Source organism: Anomaloglossus baeobatrachus, chromosome 6 (genome assembly GCF_048569485.1).
Source record: "Anomaloglossus baeobatrachus isolate aAnoBae1 chromosome 6, aAnoBae1.hap1, whole genome shotgun sequence".
NCBI lineage: Eukaryota > Metazoa > Chordata > Amphibia > Anura > Aromobatidae > Anomaloglossus > Anomaloglossus baeobatrachus.
Genome location: NC_134358.1, coordinates 18,159,918 through 18,168,779, shown reverse-complemented (window position 1 = coordinate 18,168,779; position 8,862 = coordinate 18,159,918). Strand labels below are relative to the sequence as shown.

The window sequence follows — 8,862 nt, the reverse complement described above, 5'->3', positions numbered from 1 at the left end:
GAGCCAATGCTCCATCATCTCCCACAATGCATTGCTGTCATCTTATTTGCAGATACTATGGAAATGCTCCACAGAGATACCCAGTCGTGATCGGAGCCAGAGATTCAGAGCAATTATCTCCTGATATTTCTTACATTGATTTTCACATTTCCCTAAATAATAAATAATGAAATATTAATAATCTCCGTAACTTCACTTGTGACTCATGAGTCGTCCATAAATAGGATCCGGTGATCACAGATCTCCTGCCCAGATGATCCTCAGTGGTCTGGGGTGCCGGCTTCACACCTGCAGCTGTCTAGAGACAGAGTGGTTCAATTCCACCTTCTGGGCGCTCCGTGTCTGTACATTATTACTTTTGGAAGCGGTAATACTTTCTGTACCAGGAAGTATTTGCGTTAAAGGGTTTTTCCTTTTTTTATAACTGGATGTTATCAGACAGAGCTCGTAAAGAAAAGCAAATTTGCAATTTACTGTTTGTTAAAATTTTTAGTCGTTCATGAGATATTAACACTTTTGTTTATAGCTTGTTGCCATGGAGACTGACCACCGCTGCCGGACAGCAGAACGCACACAGAGCTTACAGGCCTTTAGCTAGTGAGCCACTAATCTCTATTTTGTAGCTGGCGCGCGCTGTCACCTCCTAATCCCGCCAGCTTCAGCGCAGTGTTTATAAGCTGGAAAGCAGCGGTGGTCGGTCTCCTAGGCAACGAGCTGTAAACAAAAGAAAAGTATTAATATCTCAAGAACGGCTGCAAATTTTACTAAACAGTAAATTGTAAAAGTGATTGTATTTACAAGCTCTATCCGACAATACCCATCTATGAAAATGAGAAAAACACTTTAAGGGGTCACTCGGGGCATTATTAGTGGGTGGGGGGCTACATTATCTGCTCTGCTCCAGGCGCTGGTGACCCCCTGAGCTCATGTGCTTGTGCTATAACACACATAGATCTGCACGGGAGCTGTGTACAGAAAACGAAACATTCAATGATATTATATCACCTCCTAATACATCAGGTGCAGACAAAGGGGGATTGAGACCCTCTGACCCTAGACAGCTGCAGCTGTGAGGGCCGCACCGCAGACTAGTGAGGGCCACACCGGGCCACACCAGCCACACTGGACTCATATTTATTACCAATCTTGTTAATAACGGTAAGATCAGGGAGACGACATTTATCTTTAAAAAAAATTCTTTTGCTATTAATATGAAATAAATATTAATCTTCTCTCCTCGTTATTTTCTCACTTCTGCTCATACAAGATGACGGCAAGAAACATCATTCATTGCAGTAATTTGCATAAAAGTCTCCTGCAGAGGATTATGGGAGATGACTGCACTGTGGACACTTTGGATTCACCTCTTCTCTATGTATCTTCCACCTGCAATCTACATATCCATACTGAAGTTTGTTTAGTCTCTTACAAAGACACTACTGGTTAGTCCCTCCTCCATGCTTTACACTGCAGCGTTACTTGTTCATTACAAGTCTGAACATTATGAGATTTTTATTCTGTAAACTCCATCATTCCCTGACCGCAGATCACAGGTCACACAGGTGTAATCTGTATCCGGATGTCACTACAGCTCCAGGGTCAGTCCGGCACCGGGGAGGTGAGAGGCTCCGATGCTCCCTCATCTCCCACAATGCATTGCTGCCGGCTTACATGCAGATACTATGGAAATGCTCCACAGCGATATCCAGCGGTGGCAGGGCCCGATTCCGTGACCCTGGTGGAGTCAGTTAATGTGGCGGTATTAGGTGTGATGATAGTGTTAAAGTTTATATAAGATTCGTGACGCCACCTTCTGGTAATTTGGAGCTATGGAGCCGCAGCTGCTGGAAGGGACCTCCGGGGCTGATGTTATGGCAGCTAAGGTGTTTCTTGCTCTCCACAGGTAGAGCGGGTACCCCGGGGCAACCTTTGGTGCTTGGTAAAGTCTATGGTGTTTGTGGACGAGGTGCCGGGCCGACAGGGCGGTATAAAGGAACAGACACAGGCTTGCAGTTCAGATGTTTTACTCATTGTTCAGTTCAATTCGGCCGCGGACCGGTTGCCCACGACGTGCCAGGATCCGCTGTCAGGGGCTGCTGCCGATCCTGGGTAGTTCAGAGGTCAATACCGGTGCACCCCTCATGTGTCTCTTTCCTGACTGTCTTCTTAGCCTTGACTGTTTTAGCTGAGCTGGTCTTGGCCTCTACCACAGGGCCTGTACAAAGGGGGCTAACCGCAGATGTATCTTGCCCCCTTCACCGGGGATCTGTGGCAGGTTGTGTCCCTGGGCGCTTGCAACCACCCTAGGCCTTCGGTGTTACTTTTGAGGAATTGTCTTTCTTCCCTCTGTCTGGGGATTGTCGCCGAATGCAGCCAGATCCCTCCATCCGATCTTCGAGTGGAACAGGCCACGAGCCAATATGCCCTTCCGTGGCCCTGGAATCCTTTCTTTCTTTCGGTGTCACCTGGGCCTACCTAGACCCCAGGATCTCCACCAGGAACTTCCTTCTGTCACTCTCTCCTCAGGTAACTACCTCCCTCTCTCACTCTAGACTTCACTCCTCTGCTCCTACTGACAGACTGACTGAACTTGAACTTCCTGGTTCCCTCATCTACTCTCTCTTTCTGACTCCTCCCACACACCCACTGACTAGGCCCCACCCACACTATTGGGACCAGAAATGGGACTTACGTCCCCATGAATACATCTATGGGGGTTGCTGCCACTATCCCTGACCCAGTGTATGCCTACCAATTGGTGTGTGCAAGTTTAGTCTGTGGACCGGCATATGACCTCATTCTTACCCAGGATGGGACATCACACCTCTGGCTGAGGTGCAATATCTCTGTGGCGACGGAAGCCTCAGGGGCGCCACACAACATCAAGGGCTTGGATCCATGCGTGCTCCCTCCAAGCTGCAGCGGTGCTCAGAATTCTGGTTTACAAGCTGTCGGTGTTGTTATTCCTAGACTGAGTACACTGAAAACACCCTCTTCCTATCCCCAACGGCATCCCCCCTTCTGCAACATCCCAATGGGCCCCGGGGCACAAACCCCCTACCCACGGAGGGTTTAAATATCCTGCTGCTATACCACCGCCACCGGGCTCCCCAGCAGCAGCGGTGGTATTCCACATTACCATGCACCGTGGGTGGCGTAACGAACTTCTAACTTCCCTGTATATATAACCCCTTCTTTAAATTCTATTGTCCGCGCGAACCCCCGGGTCTGGAGACCCCTCGAGCCACCGCGGCTCTGGATCCGAGCGGCTCGGCCGCTGGCACGGGGGCGGTACATTAATAGGAGTTGAGATGAGGAGACAGAAGCCGAATAGCAGAGACAAGAGCTAAGCAGCAAAGCCAGAATCCAAGCAATGGAGACAAAAGCCAAGAAGTAGGGACAGATACCAAGCAGCCTGGCCAGAAGTCAAGCAGTGGAGACAGGAGCTGAGCAGCGGATTCTGGAGCCGAGCAGCGGAGACAGGAGTCAATTAGCAGAGAAAAGAGTTGAGTAACAGAGACAGAAGCAAAACAGTTGAGCAGCAGAGAGAGGAGCTGAGTAGTGGAAACCTGAGCCGAGCAGCAGAGACAGGAGCCGAACAGCAGAGACAGGAGCCGAGCAGCAAACAGAAGCTGAGAAGCAGGGACAGGAGTAGAGAAATGAAGACAGGAGCCGATGCTCCGTCATCTCCCACAATGCATTGCTGCCATCTTATATGCAGATACTATGGAAATGCTCCACAGCGATATCCAGCCGTGATCGGAGCCAGAGATTCAGAGCAATTATCTCCTGATATTTCTCACATTGATTTTCACATTTCCCTAAATAATAAATAATGAAATATTAATAATCTCCGTAACTGCACTTGTGACTGCAGAGTCGCCCATAAATAGGATCCGGTAATCACAAATCTCCTGCCCAGATGATCCTCAGTGGTCTGGGGTGCTGGCTTCAAACCTGCAGCTGTTTAAGGACAGAGTGGTTCGATTCCACCCTCTGGGCGCTCCGCGTCTCTCACATTTTGGGCAGAGTCTTTCATTATGGCGGAATATCAAGAATTAACCTTTTATGGGCAATGGGAAAATGTAAGTTATGGTCGGATGACGATTTCTGCAGCACAATGTAGTTTTTTCATCAGACTGATCCAGGGGTGGGATTCAGCTGGATCCGGGTCTTAGGTTGTAACCAGTTCACAGAAACGGGAAGAAGAAGAAGAAGATCCCCGATCCGGTGCTGTCTGTAAGGAGACGGCACAATCCTCCTGCAGCAGGAGATATGACTGTGCCGTCATCTGAGATAGTAGTCACCGCTGCAGAAGATCAGAAGGAAAGTAGCGGAGACAGGATCCAAAGAACAGAGACAGAAGCAGAGGAAAAGAGAAAAGAACCGAGTATCAGAAACAGAAGCAGAGTAGCCAAGCAGCGGAAAGAGGAGCTGAGCAGCAGAGACAGGAGCCAAGAAGCGGGGACAGGAGCAGATAAATGGTAAGAGGAGCAAAGCAGCAGAAACAGAAGTCGAGGAGTGGTGAATCGGACCAAACAGTAGAGACGAGCCAAGCTTTGGAGACAGGAGATGAGCAGCAGAGACTGGAGCTGAGCTGTCTAGTCAGAAGCTGAGCAGAGGAGATCAGAGCCGAGCAGAGGAAATGTGACTCCCTGGCCTATCAGGTCATCACAGGGTATTGTGCAATCTGCCCTTCTGCACAGTATCCACCCTTCTTGGTTACAGGTCCTGGTCCTTTGGTGTTGCTAACAGCTTAGCCAATCAAAATAATAGGAATGCTTTACACTGTACCCACTAGACACACCATTGGGGGGCCTGAAGGGAATAGAGCCACCTACATGGGGGGTTGGTAGGAGAAAGTGAGAAAGTGACAGAGAGTGTGAAACAGGAGTGGAAGGAGAAGGAGGTGAAGGTGACTCTCTGGGAGACAGAGGTCACCAGTCCGGAGCAGGGCTCCTGAAGTCTACTGGGTGGCAGACGTTGGTGTGGGCCTGGTAGGAGCTGGAACCCCGGTCGCAAGGGATCGTGTCAAGGGGCACCGACTGCCGTGGAGGGCAGCCAGCGGCCTTGAGCCATCTCCGGGCAGGGGCCAGGGCAAGACGGGGTACGAGGACCCTAGGCCGGGAAGTTGCTTCACGTGTCCCGGTAATTTACCCGACGGGGGTGAAGACTTCAAGTGTCATCCCCAACCTGCTCTAAAATCGGGGTACTAGCACACCGATGGGATAGGACTTTCCCAATACAGTCCAAAGAAATCCTACGCATGAACCCTGAGACCAAGCTCACTCCATTAGCTACATGGGTGAGGGGGACCCAAAGAGTTTTATGCTCGAGGGTCCAACCAGAGAAACAGGTGCCAAGGAAAGGACCACAGACCAACACCAACTGACTCGCCCACCACAGGGCCTTAGGTGACTCGGTGTCGGGCCGGGGTAGTCAGCGGTGGCAGGGCCCGATTCCATGACCGTGGTGGAGTCAGTTAATGTGGCGGTATTGGGGGTGATGATAGTGTTAAAGTTTATATAAGATTCGTGATGCCACCTTCTGGTAATTTGGAGCTATGGAGCCGCAGCTGCTGGAAGGGACCTCCGGGGCTGATGTTATGGCAGCTAAGGTGTTTCTTGCTCTCCACAGGTAGAGTGGGTACCCCGGGGCAACCTTTGGTGCTTGGTAAAGTCTATGGTGTTTGTGGATGAGGTGCCGGGCCGACAGGGCAAACAGACACAGGCTTGCAGTTCAGATGTTTTTGTGACGCCCTGGGCAAGCCAGGGGTCACAGATCATAACACCACCACACCCTACACCCCAGTTAGGAACACCAAGGCTAACCTAAAATCCTTGTTGCCTTCCTCCAGGGGCTGATGTCCACACCAGGGGGTGGGCCAGGCGGTTCGCTCCGCCCACCGAGGAGTTCACAGCCCTGGAGGCGGGAAAACCAGGCAGAGGAGTTGAGGAGATGAGTTAAGGAGGAGGAAGTAGAAGGAAGTGGTAAAGGAGGACAGTGAGAGTAGTGACAGAAAAGTGACAGTTTGTAAAGCCTGAAGCTGGTCCGGGTGTGTGCCCCGGACTGAGACAGCAAGGTCAGCAGACGGCGGTGACTGTCCGCAGGAGCGGCTGACCAGAGGTTGCCGAAAGGACCGCGGACGGGTGGTGGCCCGGCGGTACCGGAGCGGTATACAAAGTGAAGCCAGCACCAGTGGCAGGGGCCTTTCGGATCCCGGCAAGACTAGGAGTCGCCGTGAATTTGCCAAATCCGTTAGTGAAGGGGACCTCTGGGTCTCCCAACAGCCAAGTCCCGATTGAAGGCAACAGTCGAACCGTTGGAGAGAGACACCGCCACCGCCAGGGCACCAGTTTCTCAGGGCCAGCGCCTGCGGGCAAAGTAGGGCTCCTCCGGCCCATATCCAAGCCGGGGAGCGGGTTACCGGTGGGAACCCATCGTTACCATCATCATCTCAGGTGCAGGAAAAGGGACCGTTACCGTCAACTACTGGGGAACAGCAAGTGCAGCCGTCCGTGGGAACCGTCTTTCCAGCCGTGTGTTTTACCGAGAACTGTGTCCTTGTCTCAGGCTGAGTGAGTACCACAGTGCCGCAAGGCACAGCGCTGCCCAGCGTCCCTGCACCCCACCAAGCCCTGCACCGGCCCCGCCATCCCTTATCACCCACCTCATCACTGGGCCCCGGGACAACTACCCCCTACCCACGGAGGGGAGAACCAACAACTTTGCTGCTCCCTGTCACCGCTCCCGGGATCCCCATACAGAGCAGCGGTGGTGTCAACACAATCACAACAACCGTGGGTGGCGTCACGGACAATAAACAATCCCAAATACCAATCCCCTTTCACTCACGGGCGAGGAGCGCCGCTCGAGTCCCCGGGATCCGGCCCATCGCTCGAGCCACCGAGCAGCAGCAGCAGGCCGCAGCAGCCGCAGCGGCAGCCGGACCCGAACAAGTGGGAGAGCGCGGCGTCCCCTCCTCCGCCCGCGACAACTTGGCGTCACGAACAGGATCTTACCGCTCTGCCGTCTGGTAGAGGTGCGCCTTGTTACCGCCGGAGGTGTGCGGCCGGAAAATTTCAGAAGCCGCCATCTTTGGCGCAAAAAGTTCCCGCTCGAGCGTCTTCTCGAGTAGTAGAGGCGCGAAGGCCAAAACCCCGCCCCGATGGAGGAGGGGCGGGAAAGAGGCTAAGGGAGACGGAATGGTGGCTAGCTGCATGTGAGCGCGGCTATAAAATCAGGGACGCCAGGACCCTGCAGCCATCTTGTTCCTGGGAGAGGCCGCCAGCAACATGTTCATGCCGTCCCGCAGCACCGTAGCCCCCGCGCCTGGAACCGCGGCGTGGGTGGAGATCCGGACCGCGCAGCTCTACCAGCGGCTGCAGGTCAAGATGCAGCTCCTCATGGAGGTGTGGGAGACTGACATGGCAGACGTCATAGCGACTGTGCGGAGACGCGAGGAGGAAGCGGAGGAAGGGAGGGTGAGTGACCGACGCCCCGATGCCCTTGAAGGGCCGGTCATCGCGGCTGCGGGACCCGGTCCAAACCCTCTCCCACTGCTGCCTCCCTCGCCACCCGTCTCGGAAGCTGTGACCCCGCCACTAGGCTCGCTACCACCGCAACCGGTAGCGATACCCAGCATGCCCGCCTAGGCGGGCCGGCCTGTAGCCGGAGCCCGTAGTCGACCGGAGGTGCTGCCCTGGAAAGCCCCGAAAATCGAACCGGAAGCGTCCCACGAGAAAGTCCCCGAGCTGGAGCCGATGACCCGCTCCATGCCGAAGGCCCAACCGCGGAAAGTCCCTGTGCCCATCCCCCACACCTCGGCTGAGGTTGCGCCGGGTTGCCGATGCAAGGCAGCGTCTAAGGCCAAGTCACCGCGGGACCTGTCGCCCAGAGTACCAGCAGTGGGCAATGTTCAACAGGTCTCGCGGGGCCCGACCCGTGCGCCGGAGCTCGCAGCAGCGCCGTACTGGGACAGGGAGCCGGTACCGTTGGGCCTGGAAATCGGTGAACAAGAAAGGAAGAAGGCGGAGTTGGTGGCCCATGCAATCCGGGAAAAAGAGAACCTCCGTCAGGCAACTTTCCGTGTCCGGGGCCCGCTGTACGAAGGGCAGGTGAGGCGGTTTGATGTCCGCCGGGGCTATGGATTTATATATGAACCGGGCCTGGAGGCTGAGGTGTTTATAGCCTGGCGGGATGTGAATGCTCACCTGCCAGAGGAGCATCCCGGTCGTAATTTGATGCCGGGCGACATAGTGCAGTACACCCGGCACTGTGGGGAGAGGGGGTGGTTCGCGCTGGATGCTAAGTTAAGGGGCAGCCAGGAGTCCCGTGTGAGCGCCGCGCCCCCTCCCTCGGGTGTTGTCGAGGACTCAGAATGATGGCAACGGAGCACCATTGCACCATCCCCGTTGGGACCACCAGTCAGTATATTTACAAGTTTGAAAAGTTTTGCAAAAATTAAAAATTGATTACCGTGAAAGTAACCTGATTGTCTACCTTGATTGGAAACCGTCCATTGCCGGCACCGTTGTCCCCGTGGGGACCGCTTGAAAAGTTGTTTTGCATAGAAACTTCTATGGACAAGCCCGAGATCTTGCAGGGCAACCACGAACGTTAAGTGGCTTGTAAATAAAAATCTGTTGTTGCAGCTGACCGTTACCGCCTCCGGAGAGGCAGGTTGGAGGGAGGGCCCGCAGTGGAGCAGGCTGGGGCCCAGCCACCACAGGAACCAGTGGCTACCCTCTGGAGGGGAAGGACAGATCCCGCTCGGGTAACTGGTTCAGGACTGGGGTAAAGGGGTGCTGCCTGAGTTTTAGGGGCAGCATCAGGGCCAGGTTACTTGGGTGGGAGAGAGCG

The 8,862-nt window shown here is 54.1% G+C and overlaps 2 non-coding genes across 2 annotated transcripts; both read left to right on the top strand.

Moving 5' to 3' along the window:
- Nucleotides 1-247: 247 nt before the first annotated feature.
- On the top strand, nucleotides 248-334 carry TRNASTOP-UCA (transfer RNA opal suppressor (anticodon UCA)). The gene has a single exon. It is a non-coding gene; the product is annotated as a tRNA-Sec (tRNA).
- Nucleotides 335-3,916: 3,582 nt separating this feature from the next.
- On the top strand, nucleotides 3,917-4,003 carry TRNASTOP-UCA (transfer RNA opal suppressor (anticodon UCA)). The gene has a single exon. It is a non-coding gene; the product is annotated as a tRNA-Sec (tRNA).
- The last annotated feature ends 4,859 nt before the right edge of the window (nucleotides 4,004-8,862 follow it).